At 44.0% G+C, this 25,284-nt stretch overlaps 1 long non-coding RNA gene across 2 annotated transcripts in view; it reads left to right on the top strand.

Annotated features, from left to right (window-relative positions):
* LOC118165216 overlaps positions 1 to 25,284 on the top strand; it is a 72,365-nt gene that overhangs the window by 4,246 nt on the left and 42,835 nt on the right. For both annotated transcript variants that reach the window (XR_004749921.1, XR_004749922.1), the window contains exon 2: positions 23,515 to 23,592. This is a non-coding gene — a long non-coding RNA (uncharacterized LOC118165216). The remainder of the gene's footprint in view (positions 1 to 23,514; positions 23,593 to 25,284) is intronic.

The raw sequence follows: 25,284 nt of genomic DNA, 5'->3' as shown, positions 1-25,284 counted from the left end.
CTTCAGTCAAGCCCTGCACAATAGCGAGGGGTTGGCTGGGCTCCATGGGGGGTTAATAGTTGCCCTGGGAACGCCACATTCCAGCATCAGCTGCTAATGTGCAAAGCATGCTGTTTGGGGCTGGCCAGGAGCAGAGCATGGGAAAATTCTTGCATACTTTATGAGACAGAAACAAACCCACTTTCAGCGGAACAACGGTGAGCCATAATCCCCCCCACCTCGCCCCCGCCACCTTCACCCACCCCTCGGCAAGCGAAACGCTCCGGACCTTTGTGTGAGGGCTGAGAGGTTCGTGCTCTGGGGTATTTTGCCAATAAAGCAAACCAAAAACAGGTTCTGATCCAAGACTGAATTTTCCATGTCTCAGGAGACGAATGGGCTTAGTGTTGAGTATCTTAAGCATAATTTCATACATTGCATCCAGGCAACCATGGCCAGGCCCTCCTGTGGAAGGCTAACACCTGAACAAGGGGAGCACCTCCTGGCCTAATGTCATGAAACAACCGTCTGTCTGTCTGTCCCAGTCCTTATTTCTCTCTTCTTCTGCACGGGCAGGTTACTGCTCTGAAGAACAGCACCACATCACACCGTTGCCCCCAGAGTCCCTGTTTGTACTGAAGCAGCCTTGCTTATTTGCAGAAAAATTGTCATTGAGGACAACTTCTCATGGCAAGGTTTAGTAAGTGCAAGAGCATCTGTATGTGCGTGCATGGTGTTGTCACTCTGTCCCCTTGTACGGTCAGAGCTGGCCTCAGCACAGGCAAAACTGGTTCATCTTTGGTTAAGAATAAGCTAAACAAGAACTTTATTAAGGAAGTAATGCAAAGCATGGCTTTGTAGCTCTACAGCATGTTGATGTAGCAGAAGGGTCAGTGGTATGGAGATCCTGTTTGTGGGTTTTGTTAGCGAACCCAATTTTAATACTGTCATGCTCCTCTAATTACACAAGGTGTCCACATGCAGCAGTTGCTTGAGTTTCTTCTTCTACACAAAGAAAAGCATCACCCATGTAAGACAAAGTAAAGTTGCACAAGGTAGCTTGTATCCTTTAGCAGGTGCTTTTGGCAAGGAGCAGAGCACTGAAGTACTACAGAACCCCCCCCCCCCGGGTTTTTTTTTTTTTTTTTTTTGTCTCAGACAGCATCTTTAGGAGAAGTTAATAGGCTCGGCATCTTTAGGACAAGGTAATAGGGAGGGTTTTTGTAGCTGGTTGCAGTTGTTGGCCATTGGGGCTGCAGGTCCAGCCTGCCGCTGGCAGTGCTGCAACTCAGTGCCCCCGCATGTGACTATTGGAAATGAATTAGGTGACAGGCTTTGCCTGCTGGTAATCCAGTGGATGCTGCCTGTTCCTAAAGCAGGATTTTAAAAGATAGCTGGTTCTACAGCAGCACATGGCAAACACTTTAAAGGACCATCGCTTTCAGACCTCCCTATCCCATCTGTGCCACGCTGGTGGTATAGCTAGCGGCATGCTATAAAAGCTGCATGCTATAAAAAAGCACTCTTTTAACTAAAGACTTGAGAGAAGGTTTGCTTTTGTCCCCCAGTTTGTTTACTTTGTAAACATGATGTTATGCATTGTCAGTTCAGCTATTTCCCCCCCTGCAGTCTTGTTCTGGAGATTCTTTATATCTTGCTTTCACACAGCATCTGAGGAGAGAAATTACTGTGCCATATGCCTGTGAAAACTGTTGCAGTTAACGAGCGGGCTGGATAGTATAGTACTTATTGCTACTTTAAACTTACTCTTTTTAACTCCTTTGGCATGAGGATGCAGTGGTTTTGATCTAACAAGAGCCCTAAAGCTGGATTTACAACATCATCAGACTATGGCCTGGATTCTTCTTGGGGCCCTGGATAACCCGAGACACATCTGTAGTAAGCCCCTTTCATCTCCAGTTTAGTGCTTTTAAGCCGTGTTGGTCATGATCGAATGCCGCTGCTGCTCCTTGCCTCCTGACACCTTTCTTCGTCCCATTGCTCTTCCGCAGAGTGGTTGCTCGTGTCCGTGCAGGCTGCCTGCCCTGTGAAGGAAGGATTCCTGAGCTGCGAGAGACCAAGCTCAGCTGTGTGCAGCAGTACGCAGATGTCCTACAACATGTCTGGAAGCAGTCCAGCAATGTTTGCACTGCTATGAATTCGAGCTAACAGTTTCAGATGTCTCTGCATCGCGTTCCACATCGTGCCTGAATCTGTTCCCACGGGTGAAGGCAGACCCAAAGTATATCTTGCTGTGTTTACAGCACTCCCCAGAGGAAAAGGCCAAGTAGGATGCAAGGTGAGCCTGTCCTCCAGGACCTTCTGCCCCAAGCACCTGCAGTTCCCAAAGATACAGCCTCCAAGATTTATTCTGTTCAAGCACAGGTGGGGAGCTCCCTCCAGCACATCTGGTGAGCATCCTTCACCAGTGACTGAAAATGCATGGGGCTCTCCATGGGCTTTTTGGCTGTCTGTGTCTGCAGGAACAGCTCCTACTGTCCAGAGCTGACCAGCCAGTGGCTGCAGCAGCATTTGTGAGGTCCAGCTTTGGTGGCAGTGCTGCAGGGAGCAGAGCTGGACATCCCGGAGGAAGCACACCTGCTGCAACATTTCCAAGCTCCTTTGCTCAGCTGTGTAAGTGTGCTGCTCCAGCCCCAGCATTTCCCTGCACGGAGAGACTGGGCTGGCCATCGTGGAGATGTTTCCTTCATGGGAATGATATTGCTAAGAGGCTCTGCAGATGGCAGAAGGGCTGAGTAAAGGCAGCAATGCCACTAGTTCTGGGAGAAACACTGCTCCAATCTGTCAGTGAACATGAGTCCACCACTGTTGTGAACATTGCACAAGCACATCCCCTCTTGGCAAATAAAAGTCTGTCTTTATCACGGTCTCAGGAATTTTGTAGTATTTAAATCTCCAGTTCGCGTACCAGGCTCTCTGATATTCCTGTGCCGCTGACTAAAGCAAATCCAAAGCAGATTTTATTTGGCTTTCCCATGCCCCACTAGTCCCCAAAAGGTGTTTTTATTATTTTAAGTATTAGGCATGTGCATGGGAAAGAATTTTGTTAGTTCAGCTCGACCACTCCCTAGGAGCTTACTTGGCTCTCCCAGTCTCCTCTCCCTCCGGCTGCTCACGTCTTTCAGCAGATCGCACTGCTGGACTCAGCAGCTCTCTGCTAGTGTGCGCCCCGGCAGGGCTCAGCACTCCGGCCCGCCCCAGGCAGGGAGGTCCCACGGGGTCCACAGGGGTGGGCTGAGGCCTGGAGGCTCTTGGCTGAGTGTAAAGCCAGTACAAAGGCTGTACACTGCTTAGATCCCCAGCAGACCTCAAACTAGATCTCAGCTAGCATGTAGTTAAAGGATAGGACTCGAGGTGGCCTTCGGAGTACTAGCAAAATCCATTGCTTGCCCTTTATCAATACATTGATGCTTGCTGGTTTTGGCTCTTGTGTGAATAGCAGCAGAGCTGAGTAATGTGTTTATCTGGCTGAACAGCAAGAAGACCACAGTGCATTTTGCTCCACATGAATTGTTTTTTCCAGTTCCTGAATACTGAGTGGTAGGTGAAGGGGCAGGCAGATAAATTCAACTGAGAAATAAAATGTTTGAATGGACACGAACATTCAGGGTAAAGCTATGAAGTAATTTGGAGCAGATGGTCCAAAAAGTTGTTCAGTAGTTTGTTAAGATCTGCGTGAATTTAATCTGCTATACTTGGTTGTGAAAAATGCAAGGAGAGATAGCGTATGCAAACAGAATATTGCAAGCCAATTCCTTCCAATATGTACTTAGTACCTTAGTACAGATGTGAATGATGTGCCTCAGTTCAGCAGGAAGCATCCTGCTGAGATTTCTGCCAGGCTCCATAAGCTCGGTGGTCACAAAGCAAGACAACACAGCCTGCCCTCAGCCACGCTGCTCTCTGTCCCACCTGGGGGATTCACAACATGGGCGCAAAGATGGGGCAGCCCCCTTTCGTTGAGCATGTCCAGGTGCTCTCTGCTCACCAGACTCCAGCTGTGACTTAGCCTTCTGTTAGCTGGGAGCCTGGGTCTCACAAGGCTGAGCTGATCACCTCTGGCAGGACGACGAATAAGTGTGGGTGAAGGGATGGGATGTCAGAGCGCGTAGAAAAGCTGGTGGCTGTGTGGAAACAGTCTGGTTTCACCAGGGCAGTGTCACAGTGTCACGAGGGTTATTTGCAAGGAGGAAAAAGAGGCAAAGAAGAAAATGCTGAGTGGTGTGGCCTTACTGGCAAAACAGGTTTAGCTCAGGGAATTTTTACCTAGTTTATTGCCAATTAATGCAAGTTTCTAATCACCAATATTGAGAAAAAGAAAACACAAACAATTAAACAACCATGTAAGTATACACATTTCCTCGCCCTTGCCTGGGCTCAGCTTCAGCTAAACTCCTCTCCTCCCCCCTTTCAGCATCTGGCCTCCCCTTGCTCTTGCTGCGCGTTGCTCGCAGTAAGCCCAGAGGCTGGGGTGGTGGGCATCATGGTTTCGGTCTGCTGTTCCTCTGGGGTTCCTTTGCTCACATATCATTCTTGTTGGTTGTCCTTGCTCCTCAGTGCTTCTTACTGGCTTGTGTGGGCCACCCACTGCGTGTCCTGTTTAGGCATGGATCTCCTCCTTCCAGGAGTGCAACTCCAGCTCCATGTCTCCACTGCTGTCTTTCCCTCTGTCATTCTCCCTTAGAGTGTCTCCTGGGTGTCTCCACAGCCGCTGCTGCTGAACCCCTGCCATGTATGCCTCACGCAAGGGGAAACGTATTTCAAGTGAGACTGAGAGATAAGGAAGATATTTGTTTCAGGGATTGGGCAGACAATTGAAAAGCAATGCAGCGTGTGAGGAAGGGCTGCAAGTGAGTGAACAGTGTAGCTGAAACTTGTCTGTACATGTGAAGATAAAGTTTTACTCTTCCTTGTGTAATACAGGAATATTCTGTGAAATGGAAAAGTAGCACTTTGAAAAGGTGACCACAAAACTTCTGCTATAAAGAAAAAGGCTTACATGGTATTAGGGAACAGCAAAAAGCAGGGATGATCCCTCTTTGCCTGACAATTATTTTCCATGCATTTACTGCCATAGTTTGAGCACTAAGGATTCTACTTCAAATGAGCCTCAGCTACTGCCATGTCCCAGTTATGTTTGTTTTCTATAAGGGAGAAAAAGGGAAAGAGCATCCAACCCTGCTGCAGGAATCCCAGGCATCCCTGCCCCAGTCTCTGACTCCTCTTATGGAAACATCTTCGAGAGTGGTCATGATCCTCAGGAGAAGGCCAGAGAGGTCCAAAAAAACAGACTTGATCTGGACTTTTCCTTCATCACCCGAGTGAATAGGCATGACCTCTCCTCATAGCAAATGTCCTACATGAATAGTAGAACAGGCCAAGGTTGAGTTGTAACATGCTGAGTTTCCTCAAATATTGCAGAGATCACTGTAAGTGGTAGACCAGCAATATCTCCTATGGCAGAGAAGTAAATAAAGGTTCAGGCGCATGTGAGGAACTACAGAAACAAATGAAAAAAGATCAAATGAAAATGCTTTAAGATATGTTGCATAGAGGGAAATATGACTTCAGGTATGAAAGGGGGAGAGGGTATGGTGAGTTTTGTTGTTATGGCCAAAGAGCTGATATTACAGTGCAGAATCTGTAGGGAAAATTGGCACAGGATCTGTAACCTCCTGGAGGGGGAGTGTTTGACCAGACTCCTCAAAATGGCTGTAGAAAGTGATGTGTTCTTTCACATCTTTGTCCTTGCATGAGAAATCCCCATCATCAGTGGCAGAGTGTTGACCATGAATTGGCTGCAGCAATCCCAAAAGATGTGGTAGATAGTTAATACAATATATAGTCCACGCCAGCATAAAAGCCTTTCCTACATCACAGAAGTGCTTTTTTAATTATTTTTTTATTTTTTAAATGAATAATGGAAGAAGTCGTCTATGTATGTCATAAAAATAATGGAATGAAAGAAAGATTTTGTTGCCATGGCCATAAATCATGCTAGAAATCCTGCTATAATCGCTTACCTCTCAAACTCCCCTTCCACGGTTTGTGATATAGTTAGACAGCCTGGACTTGCTCAGTCCCCACCTGGTACAACCTTGCTATTCCTTGTGGTGGTTTGGTTGGTATAACACCAGCCTAGCACCATGCAAAGCTGCAAATCATAGACTCGAGCCTCTGTTGTGTTCTGCGGTGAAAGCAAAGAATGAAGAGTACCAGAGAGCCTGGCAGAGCCCAGGGGATAAGCTTTGAATCAGCTCAGCTCTCTGTAGTCCTCTCTGATGTACAATCAGAAATGCTCCAGGAGGCTGGGTGCTTAGATTAGTCTGGGGATCACATTGTGAGCTGAGCCTTTAGCAAATGTACCCATGAAAGCCTACACTGTTATTTCTTCATTCTCAGCTCAGGAAGGACAGCATCCCCAAAACATATTTTTGTAATTTATCCTTTTTTATATGCCTAGTAGATATACTCTGTCTCTCTTCATAGGATTCTTCTCTTCTTCTTCCTCAGGCAACTAAATATGTGATCAGGAGCTTAGTGATACTGCAGCACTTTAAACCAAGCATCTAGTCTTATATAAAACATTTCCTTCATGTCTTATGCTCAGTATTAATTTAAACTATTTCAGTTTACAAAGTTTAAAAAGCCAGCGTGGCTCAGTTCTTTTTTAAAGACTTTTGTCTAAAAGTTTAGATTTTGTGAAGGTGGAAGAAAATGTTTATTTTTGTAGTCTCAGGCCTCAAAGACAGCCAAGTAGGCTCCTCTTGGAGCTTCATTGTGAGTCATACTTTATCAGTGGTGCTGAGGAGAGACCCAGCTGCGCAAAGCCTCGAGTATGAGCTGTATTTTATTTATATATTCCATACTTCAGTCGAGTTGTAGCTAAGTTCTAATGAATCAAAGAAATACATATGGTGTGGCCGCTGGGAACACAGTGAATGTCTGTACACCATGCTTCCCTTCCTCTTCGCATTCAACTTAAAAGTTAGTCAACCTCCACTTGTCTCACACCCAGAGATAAGTATTAAGCCACAGATCCTACTTAATTGAGAAGTTTTAAGGCTTTTTTTTTTTTTTTTTTTTTTTTTTTTTTTTTTTTTCCCATGTCTTTTGTTTGTTCTTCAAAGGCTGAGAAGAAAGCCTCTAGCAGGAGCTGCCTGCTGTGCTTGGTCCCGGTACCTGCCTGCTGACAACAGGGCTACGTGCGGCAGGGAGCCGTGCCGCTCACGTTGACGTCCTGCCAGCAGAAACCCTGTGCCCAAAGCAAGCTGAGAGCTACGCCTTCAGCACAACTTTGGAACAAGTTTGGGGCAAAGTTCTGGCTCATTCAATCTAGGGAAAATTTCTCTCATGTCAGAGGGGCCACAGTGATGTGAAGTCCAGAGACAACACGAGGCCTGTAGCTGGTTGAGCAAGGTAGAGGTGCCCAGGCCTGTCTTCTGCGCCCACACTGCTCAGCCCCTTGCCTCCGAAGCAGGGTGCACAGGGTGGTGAGCTGCCCAAAGGGATATGCCTGGCTCACAGCAGCTCCTGGGCACAGAAGTTGCCTGGAGAGTGCTTGCAGGTCTCGGGGCCGACCAGGCTGGTGCCTGGGGGTGAGACATGCCATCAGCAGAGCTGCAGCACCGGGCTCTGCGCTGTGCTCAGTCCTTGGAGCCTTACTGACTTTATGCATTTGAAAATGAAGGTTAGTGGGGCTAGGCTTACCTGAGCTGCTTGTTGCTTTCGAGGTGTGAAGGCTTTGATACTCCTGCTATCTAAACTGCAGTAGTTTTTCAGATACCAAGAATTATAAAAATGACAAGACTGGAGTCAGAACAGTCGTTATATTTGACTTACATCATTTACTCAGCATCACTGCACATTAACGAAGCACATGGGGAAAAAGCACAAACCTGTATTATTCTCATTTTGGGCCACCCTTCATTTACACTGGCCTTAGGCACCAAGCCTGCAACCCAGTCTGTTAGCTTTCTGACCACACGTGAGATTTTGCTCACAGGAGCCTCTTGTTCCTCAGCCCATTTGTCAGGTAAGCTCAGACGTTTCTTCTCTTCAAGGTGGACGTGGCAGTCATGTTATCCAACCTGACTTTCCAGCCGTCAGGAAGACAGGAAGCATGTCTGTCTGATAAAGATTTTTAACCTTTCCCATATATGTACCTATATATATCAGACAGCTCACTAATACAACTGGCACACTTGTTTCCCTGGAAACAAATTTCTGAGCAAGTTATGTCCACGGGCTCGTGCATGATGTGCTGTGAATCCAGTTTGGAGATGGTTTTGGTACTCATTCGGGAGCAGGAGGAGGATGAGAGCCCAGTTTCAGTTTGCTTCCCAGGAGGAGCCAAAGGGGAAGTGAAATTTTTCTCTGAGTTTTAACTGTCCTGTTACATGATTTAGGGATTAGGATGTGTTTTTTTTGTTTGTTTTTTTTTGACCTTGGAGAACCAGTTAGGGCACTGCAGGGGCTGGGAGCTCCGCATGGGCAGCCGGGGCTGGTCCTGCCACCCTTACCAGGAGCAGGACAGCTGGGGCACCAGGGCACCTCTCTGCATGATGACCATGTGTTGGGAACCTAACACATGTTCAGTTTTGTCAGAAGCTCTGAGATTAAAGTTAGAGGGAGGAAGTGAAGTTTTGGTTGTAAAACTAAGCCTACTTAGGAGCTCTTGGCCAGTGTAGATATGTCTGTAAGGGAACACTGTTCTTCACACCCTTGGCAGATGTAGCCTTGCCAGGAGAAGTTTGCTCTGTAGACCTGGCCTCACTCTTTCCTTCATATTTGAAATGTGCTTTGAGAGCCACAGGTATTTTTCACACAAGATAAGAAAGCAAAGGAGGAGGCTGCAACAATGGCCAGTTGTTTCCAACTCAGGACGGTATTGTTTGGCTGGTTTATCTTATTTGTATTTTTATCACATCACCTCTCAAATGTATCTGTACCACCTGCGGTATCTCAGGAAAATAGAGAACAGGAATCACTTAACACGTTCAAGTATGGGTCCAGACAGGCCAGCTTTCAAGCTGGCAGCCCTGTTCTCACCAAGAAGCTTACAAGAAACATTTTTGAGAAATGGGCAGACAAGCCATGCTGCAGTGCTGGATTTCACAGAGAGCATCCAGTGGCTCTGCTCCAGGCTCTGCAATGGACAGTGCACATGTGGTATTTGCTGGGAAGAGTGCTGAAACACACAAGACTCCTACTGGAACAGTGAACGCTGTTCCATGTTTATATAGCTGGTGAGCCTGCAAGAGGAGATAGAAATACTAACCACTGTGCATTGTCTTTGTTGTCTGTACTACACCCCTGATATACACTTCAGCTATTAGAGGTGGAGGAAAGGAAGGCGATGATAGTAAGGAAGAAAGAAGTGTAATAAAACTCCAAACAGGCACATTACTGGATGAGAACGGGGAAAGCATAGCCATCTTGGGTACAATAAATCTTATCTTTAAATACTTTAAGCAGCTTTCTCACAATGATAGAACCCTTGGAGAGACTTAAACTGGAATAGCTAGTTAGGGAGCTAAAGTCCTCATTTGAAAACAGCTCTCAAAAACAAAGCTAAAGCCCTGACTGCGTTAAAATTCAAATTGAACCTGGCTAGGCAACAACATGCATCTCCAGGGTGACTTTGTAGCCATCTATTTCCAACAATATTATAAAGAGCAGAAGGTTAGAAGGGAGGAGCCCCTGATGGTGTTAACAAGCTGGCGCAGATGGAATTATAGGCAATCGGAGGCCAACACTTGACAGCCTATGAGAATAAAGCATATGTATATACTTTTAAAGACATACCAAAAAAGGAAACATTTAATAGACATGTCTTACCTCATTTGAATTCTGTTATAGAGTACATTCCCTAGCTTGTATATACACCAGCAATCATGAAGTCATGTATGCATCTGATTAGAAATGGCGGCCTTTCCTACTCCAGTCGCAAACTTAAAGAAAAGCAATGGAGAAGGTTAGACAGCACAGCCAGCACACTACCGTGCTAGAAAGAGCACTTCTCTGCTGCAGTCACATAAAGCCAATAGTTCCCTTTGTGGGATTTGGGCTGAGATTGACCTTTGAAGCCCAAATGCATGACTCCTGTCAGTTCTCCCTATAGCACCTGATGAAGCTGTTCCTAGCCCCAGGTGTCTGCTCCTGATCTAGCTGGGGAACATCCCTCCCACCAGGGCAGTGGCAGGACAGATGCTGTGATTGCTCCTTGCCTGGCATGGCACAGTCTATTTTAGTAAGGATTGACTTAATTAATGTATTAAATTATTGTTTTGAGTGGGGATCTTGGGCAGTTCAGCAGAGGACAGGCTACTGCCAGCTCTGCTTCTGTGAGAACTTTAATATCTGTGAGACTGGGACAGGCAGCCAGTCACCAACAGTTCTTATCTTCATATCTGGCAGGGATTCTCCGAGTTGGAGCTCTGAGATCAAGCTGCTATGGACAGCATTGGTATTTATGTGATCATGGCAGTGGGGCAGAGAAGCAGCTACAGCTGGTTACATCCTGAACTACAGCACCTTAATCTGACAGACACAGCAGATCAGAGATGTAGGTCCCACTACAGGTAATGTGTATTTTGCCCTAAGCTTCAAACTAGAAATGGAGAAGACTCAAGAGATACAGCTTTTGAATGATTCAAAAGACTTTCTTAAAATGTCTTAAAAAAGGAAAACCATGTCTGCTTAACAACTATTTTTTTTTCCAGGAATGACATAAAACTCTCCTGTATCAGATAACACAAGTGCTGGGTTGCATGGGGGCTTTATTTGATACCCAAATCAAAGAAAAGGTTCTTTTTTACAACTAATGTAAAAGGTCTGTAAAATTTCTGTCTGGGGCTCAGGAGGAGTTATTGCTACAACATGGGATGTCATAAGATCATGATACTGGTTACTTTTCTGCCACTCCTCCCCTCGCACCTTCTTAGGCATTACCAATATGTATTAAGAAATGTTCTGTGCCCAAGATCTGTGAGGAGATTTATTGCATCAAATTTAATGGGTTCAGAGTTTAATGGACAACAGCAGCACATGATCTGGGGCACAGAACACCTGCTTAAATGATATTTGTGCTCAAATGTCTAATTCACCCAGCTGGTAATCGTGATCACCACAGGAAGACTTCTTTGCTCACTTTTGTACACCTTGTCTAAATGGCACAAACATTTGCAGTTACTGTGTGAACGCATTATGCAAATGATATCTGGCTTGGTGAAGCATCTCTGTTCTATATTTTAATATAGTTATATTTTACGAATACTTTGTATGGTTTAACAAAGGCATCTCCAATTATGGTGCAGAGTTGACCAGGAACCTTCCAAGACACAGACTGCCAAACAAATGACTAAAAGCTGGGTGTGTTGGAGGAGAAATGCTGAAAATTTTGTAGGAGACAGAGAGAGTTGGCATTGGCCTCAAGAAATAAAAGGTAAGCACTCTGCATTTTTTGCAGCTGTGACGTCTGCACAGTGTGTCTTCCAGTGCTGCCTCGCTACTGCTCAAAGTGCTCTGCTCATGGGTTCTAGATGCTTGGTGTGAAGGTAGCTCACCCAAACTTAAAACGTCAACTCTGAGTCTTTTCTTCTTATATTGCATCTTTGCACAGAGTGGTGTGAAGCTTTTTTCCTCAAGGAGAGCTGGAACTCAAAAGGTTGGAGCAATAATGTGCAAGGGAGGCATAGTTCAAGTGTGTTTGATCTGTTTTTTGTCCTTCCTTAGGCAAGATGAGTTATTTCAATAACAAACTTCATTATCATCACAAGTTGGCAGCCAAATGTGCTAGAGGTATACTTATTTGTTAAATAAATACAGGGAGTATGCTTCACTGATTTACCACACCCACACCAAATTCCAAATAATTACAGGCCTGTTGCCAAGCAAGCTAGCATTTCTTTATTCATTTTTTTTTTTTTTTTTTTTTTCCCAAACAGAAGTCTTATTCATAAATCATAAATAAATCATAAATAACTGGCTTTGGTCAAAGAGATAAATTCTCACACAAATGCTAAATAATTGCTCTGAGTGCATTTCTGCATCTGGAGGGTGGACTGTATTGATTTAAGTCATTCATTGCTAAACCTGAGAAGTTTTCAGTGAGATATGAACCAAACTGCAAAAGCAGAACATTATAGTGTGTAGGTGCTCTCTCCAAGCACCACCACATGTTGGGAAAGTTTGGCTTCAGTCATTTAAAAAAGCCTTCCATAAGTGCCAAACACTTCAGTGTGTCTCAAGAAACACTCAGAATCGCACTGTGGAAAGCACATTTGGACAACTAGGGATGTATCAGTCCAAAATGGTGGTGTTCCAGCTCTGGGCATCTTCATGTTCTGGGTGCTCTCAGTAGGCATTGAGCTGTCTTGCTCTCTTGCCCCTCTTGAGAGACAATGTGAATACAGTGCTTCGACACTGACTGCAGCCATTCGTTAGAAAAGTATGAGGGCCTGAGTGCTTTTTAGACCCAATCGCTTCCTGGCACAGGGGGAGAATAGTCCGGGGAGATTTAATCTCCACAACTTTCTAGCTGGCATCTTTCACCAAGTTTACACAAAGAGAGGGAAGGATTGCTTGCTCAAAGTATCTTTTACAGGTTAAGGTTTTTAGTCATATCTTAAGCTGTTCATGTTGGCCAGTCACCAGAAAGAGCCTGAACCACTAACATGCCAAACATCACATGGCCATGCTGTTATCAAAATTTCAACATGACTAGTAGCCAAAAAAACTGTTTAAAGTTTATTGCCTACATGCAGGCTTCAACTTAGTGGCCATCTTCAGCTTGCTTTCCTCTTTTTTTTCTAATAAATCTGCAGGACTGAGGTTATTGTGGCCAATGACAGGAGAAGGAACGTGTTGTATGCTGCTTGGGAGGACACATGGTGAACATCCATGGCTGATCACGTACCCTCTGAGCAGCTGGATGGCAATTTGGAACCACAGAAATATCTACATGGTTCTGCTGTCTTATTCTACCATTTTTAACTGTCATTGCTCTTGTTTTGAAGACTTCAGACTAATAACACAATTCTTTATCATTGCCACGTGGTCTGTGCAGTTCTGCCCACATACTGATAATGCTGGTGGAAACAACTAAGGGTAACACACCTTGACTACAAAAAGCTAATTAACTGACTGGGGCAGAATATTTCCCTCTCAGCATTTTCCCTGTGATAAATTGCCCCTTTGGGAATCAAAGGGGATAATCTACTATCTCTTAATCCTTTTTCCTCTTTGATGCCATTTTCATTTGTTTTCTTATTCACTTTTTATTCCCATTTTGATAAAAAGGCGTGTAAAATGTCACATTTTAACATATTAATATATTTTTTTTTTTCTGCACAAATTTTCATGTTTTCTTACAGTTCTGCTGAGGTTCGAAGCACAGCACAATGAATCTGAGTCTCTTAAAGATGTGCTTGTGCTTCCATGTCTGGATTCTCTTGTTTTAGAAGCTCTCTGGGCTTTTCAGTTGGGATTCATTCCTCCTGTATTTCATTATTCTCGGTCTACTCTCACTGACATTTCATTATTGTAAGCAAGAAAAGGCTGTAACTACTGTACAATGACTATTGTTTCAAGCACCCTTTATCTCTAGCTGATTTATATTTCTAAAACTCAGGGCAAGGAGGAACGGTTGCAACAATGTGTGGGGAACAATGGCATCCTCTGTCTTACACAGAGAGGCCGGATCACAGTCAAGAGACTTGGAGGTAAGCCACTCACTAGATTAGAGCTGCAAAGTCTACAGTAGGTTGAATGGGAGAGGTAGAGGGGAAGCTGTGAAGAAATCATTTTCAAACCCTTTAATGCGTGGCATTTTTGTGGCTTTCCCTCTCCAGGAGCTGATATTGCTAATCCCTTTCTAAATGGTGTTTGAACACCACTGTCCTCAGGGGTCCACCCGTCTCCCAGCTCCACCTCCTTATTCCCTGCTCCTTTGTTTATGCATCCTGGTCTAAATCCTTATGGGATTGATAAGGAAAATAACTGACTGGCTTGGCATTGCACACTGTGGCATCAGAATGGTTGCCGAAGTCAATCAACCCTGGTCAAAGAATATTTTATGCTGACTGGTTACTTGCCAAGCTCTGGAAGTTATGGAGAGGAAGCTTGGAAGAGAAAAGAAGGTACTACTATTCACTCTTTTGATTGCAACTGGTCCCAGGAAGATTTTGAGAGCGAGACACTGGAAAAGACTAGAAAATACAGTGCTTTTCAGAGCAATGCTGTTAACTATGTTTAACTCCCAGGTTGGTGAGGGCACTTCTTTTCAGAGGAGTGGTCAGGGAAGGCTGATCACAACTCATGGTAATATCCATCTGTTGAAGATTAGAGGTTTGGATACTGTTACGTATTATTCTGCTGCTGGAAGTGACCTTTTCCCAAGGGGACAGGAGGTCCTTGCTGCACGTGAGCTAACACAGTTTTGCTCAGGTTAGTGGAGCTGACTCCAGTTGAAGATGTGGCTTAAAAGATGTGGTTTCAAAATCTCCCCTGACTTTTTCCTGTTGCTTTTCATTTCCTAGTGGAAATTCAGTCCTCAGTAGAATGTGAACAATCTGCTGAGAACAATCTGCTCACCCTGAAATTTCAATGAGATGTGTTGTTCTCCTTTGCTTTCTTGCAAACTGTTGTATTGTGAACCCTAGTTTACTGTAGATTGGTTTCATAGCATTTTGTGAGGGCGCTAATATGCTTTAAGTGCAGACAGTTTATTTCTGGATGCTTCTTTAAAAGATTTGAGAGATCATTAACCAAATAGGCATTGTCCACCTTCAGCAGAGAATAATCACAAAAGAAATAAATGGATTACTAATTATTTGCTTTTTTATCAGCATTTTACTGCTCTTTACAAGCTTTGTTTACTAAGTGGAAACGTGCTAGGAATGTTAATATTGAGAAGATACTACAGCATTATGGAAATTAGACAAGACAAATAATAAATATATTTGTTTTGTGATAACCAGTGGGAGCATATTGTGTAGGTGAGAAGAGTGCTCTTCAAGACAGGAAACAGCCATCTGCAGAGATTTCCTGAAGCCGCTCTTAGCTGTAACGATGGTTAAAGACATGCACTCATCATAGTTTCCTCATGTTTTATAACCCCACTCAACCAAGTGATAAGACAGCAAATAGCAGGTGTGCGTTCATCTCACTGGCAAACAACGCGGGTAAGGTCAGTTAATAAAGCTAACTGTACCGAGACAATCAGATTAAAAGTGCCAGTAGCCAGTTGTAAGACTACTCCTGCTTCAGTCAACAGACACGATCACTAGATACATCACACTTGGACGTTTCCAAATTTTTTGCCAGTCAGGCAGAGATCAGGCGGGGAAGGGAAGGCAGCACATCTGCCTGCTCTCAGGTCTCACACAGGCTCCTCTGGAACATCCTCTGTGAGGCAGAGTGCTGCATCTGCAGCCGGGTTGGTCTCATTGCTCATTGTCCTCTTTTCCTCCTGAGGTCTGCTGAAGCACACGGAGGAGACGCAGCTGTGTATGTGTGTGTGCAGCCGGGGCCGTGATCCCGGCTGTCAGCACTCCCCGAGCTGGGGACACAGCAGCGAAAAGCTGAGGGCTGGCGCTCGGCCAGGCAGCCAGGGCTGTGTCAGGGAGCGGGGCTGCCAGCGGTTTTGCCTGGGAGGCCGGAGGAAATTTTAAATAAATACTCTGTTCAAGAGGGTGAATGCTGAGCCTCAGATTTAAATGAAATATTAGTCCCAGGGGGACGTGCGTATCACGCGGGGCTCTCAGAATGAGATGCAGGCTTCTGAAGATGTCTCTTAGCTGCGTTATTTATGTTTACTTTTCAGTACTGTGGTAGCTCCCAGGAGCTATGAACCAAGTGCCTCTTAACCTAGGGACTCTATAAACACGGGCTAGAACGGTGATCCTGCTCCGGAAATCTTTCTCTCTTTGACAAGCTGACATTTGAGCTGATACTGTTTTACTTAAATCAGGCAAGTAAAATATACAGTGAGTGTCTGTTTTTCTGGCTGGGTGCTTGCCTGTCTCTGTCTGTACTTCCCTTGGCCACGTTTCTGCCACCTTTATGCACTGCAGCATTCCTTGTGTAGCTTCAGCATTTCCTTGTCTGTGCTCTGGTTCAGTCATGCCTGATGCTCATTTGAGATGGTGTAAGTTAAAAAAATATATATTTATTTTTGCTTTTTCTTCCCTGCTTTACCTGACTTTATCTCATCCTGCTGGGAACTTTCTAATAGGGTTGATGATGACCTGTGAAGTGAGATATAAAATTACTCTGAACCCTACTATGCACACTCCTTGCCCTAATTTGAAAAGGAACAAAAATGAGTGGTTATAGAACATCTTCTTCTGTCTGGACTCTTCTTGCTTTGTATGGTGGGCATCTGGCAGATTTTGGTCTTTTTCCACATTGCTCAGCACTCATCTTCTGTGCTATGCACAGTAAAAGATATGAAGACTATTAAGAGTCAACTTCTGCTCTGGTCAAAATTACGGCCAAGTGTAATTCAATGTTCCTTAGGGATACAAAGAGCCATGCAGTTATGACGAAATTAGGTTCTTTGTCTATATAAATTATATCCAAGCTATTTTTTACAGTAGCTAGGAGCACCTTTGTCACTAGTAAAGGCAGCTGGTGGTGCAAAGCTATTTCCTTTCTTCTGAAGTTTGTTTTGTGCAGTATAGCTATAATCTAGTTTAAAGTTTGTCTTGCTGAAGTTAACCTGGAATTAGTGCCTTATGTGCTAGTCTCTAAATTAGTGGTTTGGCAGCTGCTCCATGAGCACCTGAACAGTGCTTGCAGCCAGGCCGATGCTTTTTAAAGCAGAGTGGAGGTGAGCATTAAAGGCAGGCACCATTTCAGCAGGCCCCAAGTGACCTGGGCCCTCCTGGAGGTTCAGGGGACCTCCTGCAGCAGGTCTGTGAGGACGGCTGAGGTCCTGGTGTGGCATGGTGGAGCTCAGGTGTCCAGAGTCTTCGGGAGTTGCTCCATGAACCCATCTACACTGTTCAAGCCTGGAGGACACCCACTAGGAGAATTATGAAATGCTGGCCATTAAATAAGCGGTCACAATTTATTACATGTGCAGAAAAATATATGTGCCCTAGGGCAAAACTTATAGGAAAATGTTTATATATCACAGCATACTTTTTCTTGGAGAGGGTCTCAGAGGTCATGTGGTCCAACCCATGCTCAGAGTAGGGTCAGCTGTGATGCTATGTTAGGTTCTTATATGATCAAGTAATTCTGGTGTCCAAGTTGTACTGACAAAGAGGCTGGTATAAGTATGCACAGAATGCTTCTGTTCTTGCTTTTCCCAGCTTTTGAATGCTTTTCCCAACTTGACTTGTTGAGTGCCTGACTTGTTAACAACATTATTCCAGTGCACTAGGGGATTATTTCCTGGTGCTAGCCTTGCAGAGACAGTAGGGTAGTTTGATGTGTAAGAGTTGCGACTTGTCCTAGCAATTATAAACCCCACCTGCAATTATTTTTAGGCATAAGAGGGCAAGCTAGCTTTGAAAAAGCATGTCTTAAGAGCTGTATGAATCTAGCAAACTTGCAACATTGCCATGAAAAAATGTGCTGAGGCATGCGAGGCTTGGGCAGATTTAGTCTTCTGACAGGCTGATTCTTGAGTGGCACCATCTTAATGAACCAATTAAATAACGGGCACTACTTTCCTAAGGCTATGACCCAAGGGAATATTGCATTGTTCAGCTGAATGTTGGAATTAGTGAGTCAAAGTCTTCCCTCAGTTTCACTAGTTAAACAGTGACATCAGCCTCATTACCCCAGATTTCCATTCAGCAAACACGGGGCCTTATACTGCAGACCTGGAGAAGAAGGTGTTCACTTTTCATCCAGTTTTGAAATGAAATCTCTCTCGTTTTCTCTGAAATGGTGGGTGACATGTTCAGAGACATATAGCCGGTAGCTCACATTCAGCTGGATGCTCTGTGAGCTCCAGAGATGTTCTGAATTACAAAAGGAAACTTTGCAGCTTCATGCAGCCTATAATAAACCAGTGTCCTCTTATTGATATGAAGAATGTGGTCATAGTTTAGTCTTCGGGAAGGGGATTCTCTGATGAGCACCTACAGAAAAGCTGTGATCAGGAGGTAGAAGCTCTGTGTTGCAGTGTCTGTGAGAATTTGTGTGCTGTGCTGAGGCCACAAACCACCTATGATTGATGCAGGATTAAGATGGTTCAACCCTAAATCATGTGAAGGAAAGATGCTTCCCCATGAGAACTCACAAAGCAATGACAACACTGAGTCAGGAGTACAGACAAGGAAGGGCTCCATGGCAGAAGTGAAGAAGGGGTATTTTCTTGCCTGTGTTGCCTTGTGATGTGCTAGGCTTTGATGGGCTGGGTGGCCAACATACTGCTTTCCCCTGACAAGCTTGCTTGCTGCAGCTCCTGGGGTGATGGCATCCTACAGGATGCAGGATCCAAGGGACCACCACCCTGAACAGGCACCAAGTGGGTGCAAAGAAGTTGAAGAATGGAGTCTGCAGACCCATGAGGTCGGAGTCCCACTGGCTAGCAGCCCAGTGAGGCAAAAGCAGGCAGGAGCCCCAGGGAAACAGAGATCATGGGAGATAACAAGGGACTGGAGACGATGGTGACAATAAGATCAGTAGTACAGTGGTGGCTGCTAGCCAGGAAGTTGGAAAAGGGGAAGGACATAAAGAACTTTTTGTCATCTGCTGATGGAGAAGAGCCATAAGCAAGGTGGATGGGTAACCAAAAGGGACAGCCTGAGCCTGCTCCTCAGAGAGAGGGCAGAAGGAAGATGAAACACTGAGACAAGAAGTGGGTTCAGTGGGCATGCCAGGGCTGTGTGGCACGTCTTCCTGCAGTGGGAGTTATCTGAAAGACATGTCCTTGGTGAGAGTTACCCATCAGAAAAATCCTGCTACAGCGAGTCAGAAAATGGTGATGTTCCTATGCCGTGTGAAGCATTTTTATTTTTATTTTTTTCCATGTCTCTGCAGCGCGGGGCGATGGGCGAGCTCTTGGGGCCGGCTGCTGCTGCAGAGCCACAGTGCCACCTCCCGGCACCGCCTCGATGTTGTCCCCGGCTCCCTCACATCACATCCTTCGCATCGTGGGGAGGGGGCCGACATCAACCCAGCGCATCCTGGTAAATGTCTGATCACTGGGCTGCCGGGAAGTTACACTAAATGGCCCTAACGATGCTGCCAATTAATTTTTATTTTATTTTATTTTTTCTTTAAATGCTGCTGTTATTTTACTTTCACTAGCATATCTCCTTGGAGAAAATGTGTTTGGGCTTCTATGACAGTGCTCACAGAAATACAGCGTGAATTTGGCTTGTAGATAAAGAGAAGATGAGATGCGTGATGAATTTCTCCAAGCCCTACCCTTTTTGTTGCTGAATTTCACTCATCCGTGGCAGTCTCCTCTTAACACTGGGACTGGACGTAATTATTTCTCTACCTTTCCACTCCAGTGAGATCCTAGTAAGACAAAAGGAGGATCCTCTCCCATAAGTTGGGTATTTCATAATCCTAATGACCCATGGTGCCTAACAGAATGTGTGCATGTGCTGGAGCTGGAAAAATTCTTAAAACCACCATGCTCTGAGTAATTTTCCTGCCTCTTTTGTTACTTGTGAAATAAAGTCAGCCCACCTGGGAAAGAGCTCCAGGGCAGTGCCCGATTCTCTGTTCACACACATTAATTTCAACCTCGTTTGTCCCTGGGAAGGACCTTGTGTGTTTACAGGTCCGGTCCCCTGCAACTGCAGGCAGCCGTGACCATGTAATTGCTTTCTTTTGCCCAAGTGTTCATAGAGGTCTGGAAAATCAGTGGTTAGAGTAAATGCCCCTGGGAAAGCTGTATTTCAAAGCTGAGTAAACTGACAAGCTAGGAAATTTATTTGTCCAGAACTTTGAGTTTTGATTTATTTGCCTCTAGTGAACCCCACTGACTGACTTTTTTCAAATAATTTCAACAGTGCTGGGAAGTTGTTGAACATCACAGCCTCCCCTCCCTTCCAAAAGGTTTCAGAAATACATGATTCAAAGTCTCATCCTTCTTCAGCTCTTGCTTTGCATAGTTTAATTAATCTCTACATCAATATGATGTAGTCTACATCAGATAACACAGAGGGCTTCATAATTTAGTGTCATGGTTTTCTTTGCTGTAAATTGCTGTAAATTAACGTATCCTACATTTAAAATGCATCCTAGGTAGAAGTGTATTAAATAGTCCTGGGCACTAGTTTCTCTCATCACTGGATCTTTCTAGGAAGGAGAAGCTTGGCAAGATTATTCTGGAAATAGGGTCCTAATTGCTGCCAGTATGCCTGTCTATGGTAATGCCTCTTGCAGGATGCTTGGAGGTCTGTCCTCAGCTAAGATGAGAATTCAAAACCCACATCTTTCATGTATTTTTGGATAAATTTACTAAAAGCAAGGTGAATAGAGAATCAACTTTGGTGATAACTCTTTTTAGAATAGCACAGACCTGAATTAGGTTTACAGATGTTTGAATTTCAGCAAGCCTCTTGAGGGAACCTGAACCAGCCTCTACATTTTTCTGACTGCAAGCTTTAGGAGCCAATATCTTTTTAAAGTCACTTTGGTACATACAGTAATGGCCTTGCCATAGTGCACTTTTACTAAACCAAATAAAAATAAAAATCCAAGTGCTACATGAAGGCCAAATTCTGAATACTTTGTTGACAATGGCTACACCCTGTATCCCTCAGCTGCCCATACAAAATCACTTTTTATGTCATCGCTGATCTTTCTGTCAACTCTAATCATAATCCATAAAGTATTTGAACACAATAACTGTACTCATGTGTATAAAATATATAGTGTATACATACGTGTGTGTGTGCATACATACACACACATGCACATACCAGTCAGCAGGAACAGCTGCGTGCTTTTTGGGACCCACTTTTCTGATGACCTGATTATCACGGTGTCAGCATTTTGAATCCATAAGGCCATCTTTGGTGGAATTTCTACTCACCACATTTTCCAACCCTGAGAGGCTTGCTCCATGTATCAGAGTTTGACTAGTAAAAATATTTTCATTCCTAAAATAAATTGCTAAAATAAACCCCAAATACTTAAATGGGTATAAGTCGAAGCCTTGACACTGTTCTACCAAGATATAGGTGATACATACCAGGCATTTTAGTGCGTGCTGTTGTAGGCTGCATTCTGAAATGTGAACGGAGTGCTTGAATGTCTGTTGCTATTTCCTTCCTATGGTGGTTGTGGCCAGTGGGTTGAAGAATCTAGTCTTCTTTGCAGTGGGATTTTCCAAAAATTAACATGTTGGCATGAAATTGTTGGTGAAGCCCCTGTGTAATTACCAGTCTTCATTCACTGGATCATGTTATTTTCTGAGAACCTCACTGTGGTTTCTTTGGGGTATTAGAGATGGTTGTTTATAAGGTGGATTTAAAAATGAACTGATGAGAATAACCCAAGTAAAACACCGTTCAATACTCTTAGTATAGTTTCTGCCACTTGTGGCATAATTGTGTACAGGTCTACAAGTCAAACAAGACAAGTGGTGATGAAAAGTATACATTTTATCAGTGTTAATTTACAATGACTTGCTACTCAGTTGAGATTTCTGTGTTTGTGAGTCATGTAGACCTCTGGAGCAATTATTTCTAAAGCTATGACACTTCACAGTGATATTGCTAATCCTAGGGTCATCCAGAACAACGGATTGAAGAAAGAAAAAAACACTTAGAGAAAAAGTGAAGAAATAGATCCAGGGGATCTATACTCCAAAAGGGTGAAAGAATAAGGTAGGCAGGTTTTGGTAGAAGTGGGGAAAAATGTGAGAATCAGTATAACAATAAAGATAAAAAAATAAAATTGTGCTAGAAACCTCTTAGAAAATAGTTTATTTTGATTTAATCCTGTGTGACACATTGATCCATGTATTCAGTTACTACTGTAATACAGTCATATACTAAAACAAAACAAAACAAACCTCTGGATTTTAAATGCTGTGCTTCTGGTAATGAACTGCTCTAACTATATGACTCATTTAGGTAAACATATTAAATTTCTTTGAGTGCCAATTTTATAATGTCTGTTAACTGGCTACACTGCAGACTTTGAAACCATGACTGCTTGGCTGAATTGACCACTCCAAACCTATAAAGCTCAGAGTCGTGATCTGCATTAATCAGAGTTGTGGCTTGAAGTTGCCATCAGTCATCCAGACCATCCAGGCTTCTCCAGGTCCTTTGCCTTACACACACATCATACGGCATGCATACTTGTACACAGAGGGGCAGATTTATCAAGGATCCTGGAAAAGGGAGTTTCTATCATCCGGTGTTCACTAGCTTCCTTTCTTTGCTCAGAATGAAAGTCAGTTTGTCCTACCAAGATTTACCTTCATCTGAGTCAGTTCCTAGGGAAATGTTGCCTCCCAGGTGAAGCATGGGCAGGAATCTGGGCTGAGACCACAGACAGAGCAAGGCTGACACATCCCTACTCAAAGAACATTCTGGGTTGAAGATACATTTTCTGTCTAGTTAAGACTTTTCCTGATTTATCTTGCAGGAGAGTAGTAGAAGATGCTAGACAGATGCAAAGGGAAATTTGCCTCCTACCTACCCAGCCTACATGACTAGTCTTTAATTTAGGAATGCTTTCAGGTGCAGAGAGAGCTGAGAAGGTACCAATTCTTTTTCTGAATGCTCAGTGATGGGGACAGGCAGCCATGCAAATCCCATGGAAGCCAATGGAATCTGCACATGCTGAATGGATGCTACCACTGTTCTGCAGTGTACTGAGTCACTGATCTTATGTCATATGCATACTGCATCACAGATGAGATGAAGAGAGTAAGCAACCCTGCCATCTGCCCATGATAGGTAGGAAACACTGGCAGAATGGAAAACAGATGTTCCAGTTGACACATTTACAGGCATTTCTGATCTGCCTTTTGGGACTCTTAGGGACTGAACTGGTTCAACAGGCAAGATTTCTTCTGATTTCAGAGAATCTAATAAAAGTCATACCTGTCAAGGCATCTTATTTTCAAATGGCTGCTCTGCATCAATATACTAGGGATAACAGCCTCGAACAAGACTAGCTGGAGCAAGAGTTATTTTGATAGTCATGAATTCAGTGCTCAGTCTCATGAACTTCTCCTTCAGCAATGTTCTGACTCAAAGCTGACATATTCTTGGTGATGGAACTGTAGATGACAGCTACAGGGAGAGATGGAGGGAGTAATGAGGGGAAGGTCAGAGTAGGCAAAATGCCACAGTTTGAAGCAGAGAGTGCACAATGCCAGCAGAATTAAATTTTCCTTAGATCTTTTGTAGATCAAGATCACTTTCCTTCATCCTACAGGATTCTTTCGGGATCACGGGCAGGCCAAGCAATTTTTTCCTGTGTCCAAGCAATCCCCAACAACTATCTGTCCCTACCAGAATGGGCCACTGCAATGTTTTTTCAGCTGTTCTCTCCCTTTCATGTGTATTGCAGACTGGGGAGAGCTACTAAGAACACAGCTGAGTACAAGTACAAAGAAGTCATGAGAAGAATGATTATTTTCCAAGTGTGGTAAGTGGAGGACAAAACTGACTTTAAAGTGTTGCATCTTGACCAGGTCTTCCTTGTCAGTTATCAGCCTGGTTACTCAGGAAACTAGGCTATTTCTAACCAAGAATAACTTCACTACAGTGAGAACTACAGATAACATATGCATAAGTCACCAAGACCTTAGTGGTTGAGACAACAGGTAAGAGGCTGGATAACTTTTGTCCCCAAGGATGTTGGTTCCAATCTGGATTATGGCATAGCTGTCTCCTAAGTGTAGACCAGCATGTATTTCTGATGACATTATTTCATTTACCTCTGTTAAATGATGATGGTTGCACTCTGCTCTCTGGATGACATCCCAGATGTGGAATAGGGGCTTTTTCTGTGGCAAAGTCAGCAGAGAAAATGGTGGCTGCGATGATCAGCCATAATCAGCCTTCATATAGTTCCCACAAATTAGCATAGCAGCTGAGACAGAAGTTACTACTACCATTTCCGAGTGCTTTGGAAAGGTATGTACTTATTTATTTTAAACCTTCTGCGAGTCCTAAAGAAGAATAAAGGTGAAAAAGCAAGTGAGACAGCTGGTGCTTATAGCAAAGCCATAGTGCTGTCACTCTGTGCTTTAATGGGGATTTGGGTAGAGTTGGTTCTTCAGATTGATGAGAGGCAAAGGAAGGATGTACTTGCAACTGATGGCCCTCTCTCCTGCTGAAGTAGCTCCTATGTGTTAACCCTTATAGCGTTTGCCAACAGCCTTGTTTTCACTGTAACACTTTCTCAAAGAGGAAGGAAAAATATGATATGAACAGCATAAAAGCTGTTCAAAGTATACAAGAGCATTTCATGTAGCGGGAGATCAAACTAGCTTTTCTTTTCCCTAAAAGTCTTCTGGAAAACATCCAGCTGCCTTTTATTCCAACAGTTTTGCTCATTTGTATTCTAACAGTTCTCTATCTCATGTTTTTGGTTAAACTAATGATATTGCTGTATATATATTTAATTGACCCTTCAGGGCATTAAACTAACTGTTTGAACGTTTAGGAAAAGCAGCCAAGTCTGACATTCTGTATTGTAAAATAAGGGAGTTTGCTTAGACACAGAAGCTTTGTGCACTAGAGCTTGACCAAAGCCCAAGCAGAAATCTGATAGCTGGAGGAATACCCTGTAGTTAACGGGCATGTAAACCAAGGAACCATTGCAAGATTAAGTATCAGGTACTATTACACCCTGCTGCACCAGGAAGTGTTTTTGGTTCAAAGACCTATTTATGCCAGAGTCTTTCACCAGGCCTGAGCCAAGCGTATAAATGCAGACGCTTGCTACATATAAGGAGGCCTTTATTTTCTTGTAGTGAAATGGAGGGTTCAGCTGTGACCTTTGCTGGCCCTGGCTCCCACCTCTTCCCAGGGCTCTCCTCAAGCAACTAAGTGAGCGTTTGAAGTCGGGGAGACCAGCAACAAGGGGAATTTGTATTTGATTCCACGGAGGCTTAATGAGACCTTTATTATTGCTTGTCGCTGCCTCTACTGATTCTGGAGCCTAGAGAGTTTTTTAAACAGATCAAGGAATGTTTTAAACTCGTGCCCCAAGGCAAATTGGCCACTTTGTCTGATCACAGCCTCTGCACTGATATAAAGGTCCATCTGTGAGATTGCACAGACAGCTCTTGTAAAAGCCCTACTGACCTTGGTATGTGCTTCAGATGTTATG

Source organism: Oxyura jamaicensis, chromosome 3 (assembly GCF_011077185.1).
Source record: "Oxyura jamaicensis isolate SHBP4307 breed ruddy duck chromosome 3, BPBGC_Ojam_1.0, whole genome shotgun sequence".
Taxonomy (NCBI): Eukaryota; Metazoa; Chordata; class Aves; order Anseriformes; family Anatidae; genus Oxyura; species Oxyura jamaicensis.
This window is presented reverse-complemented; position numbering and strand designations above follow the sequence as displayed.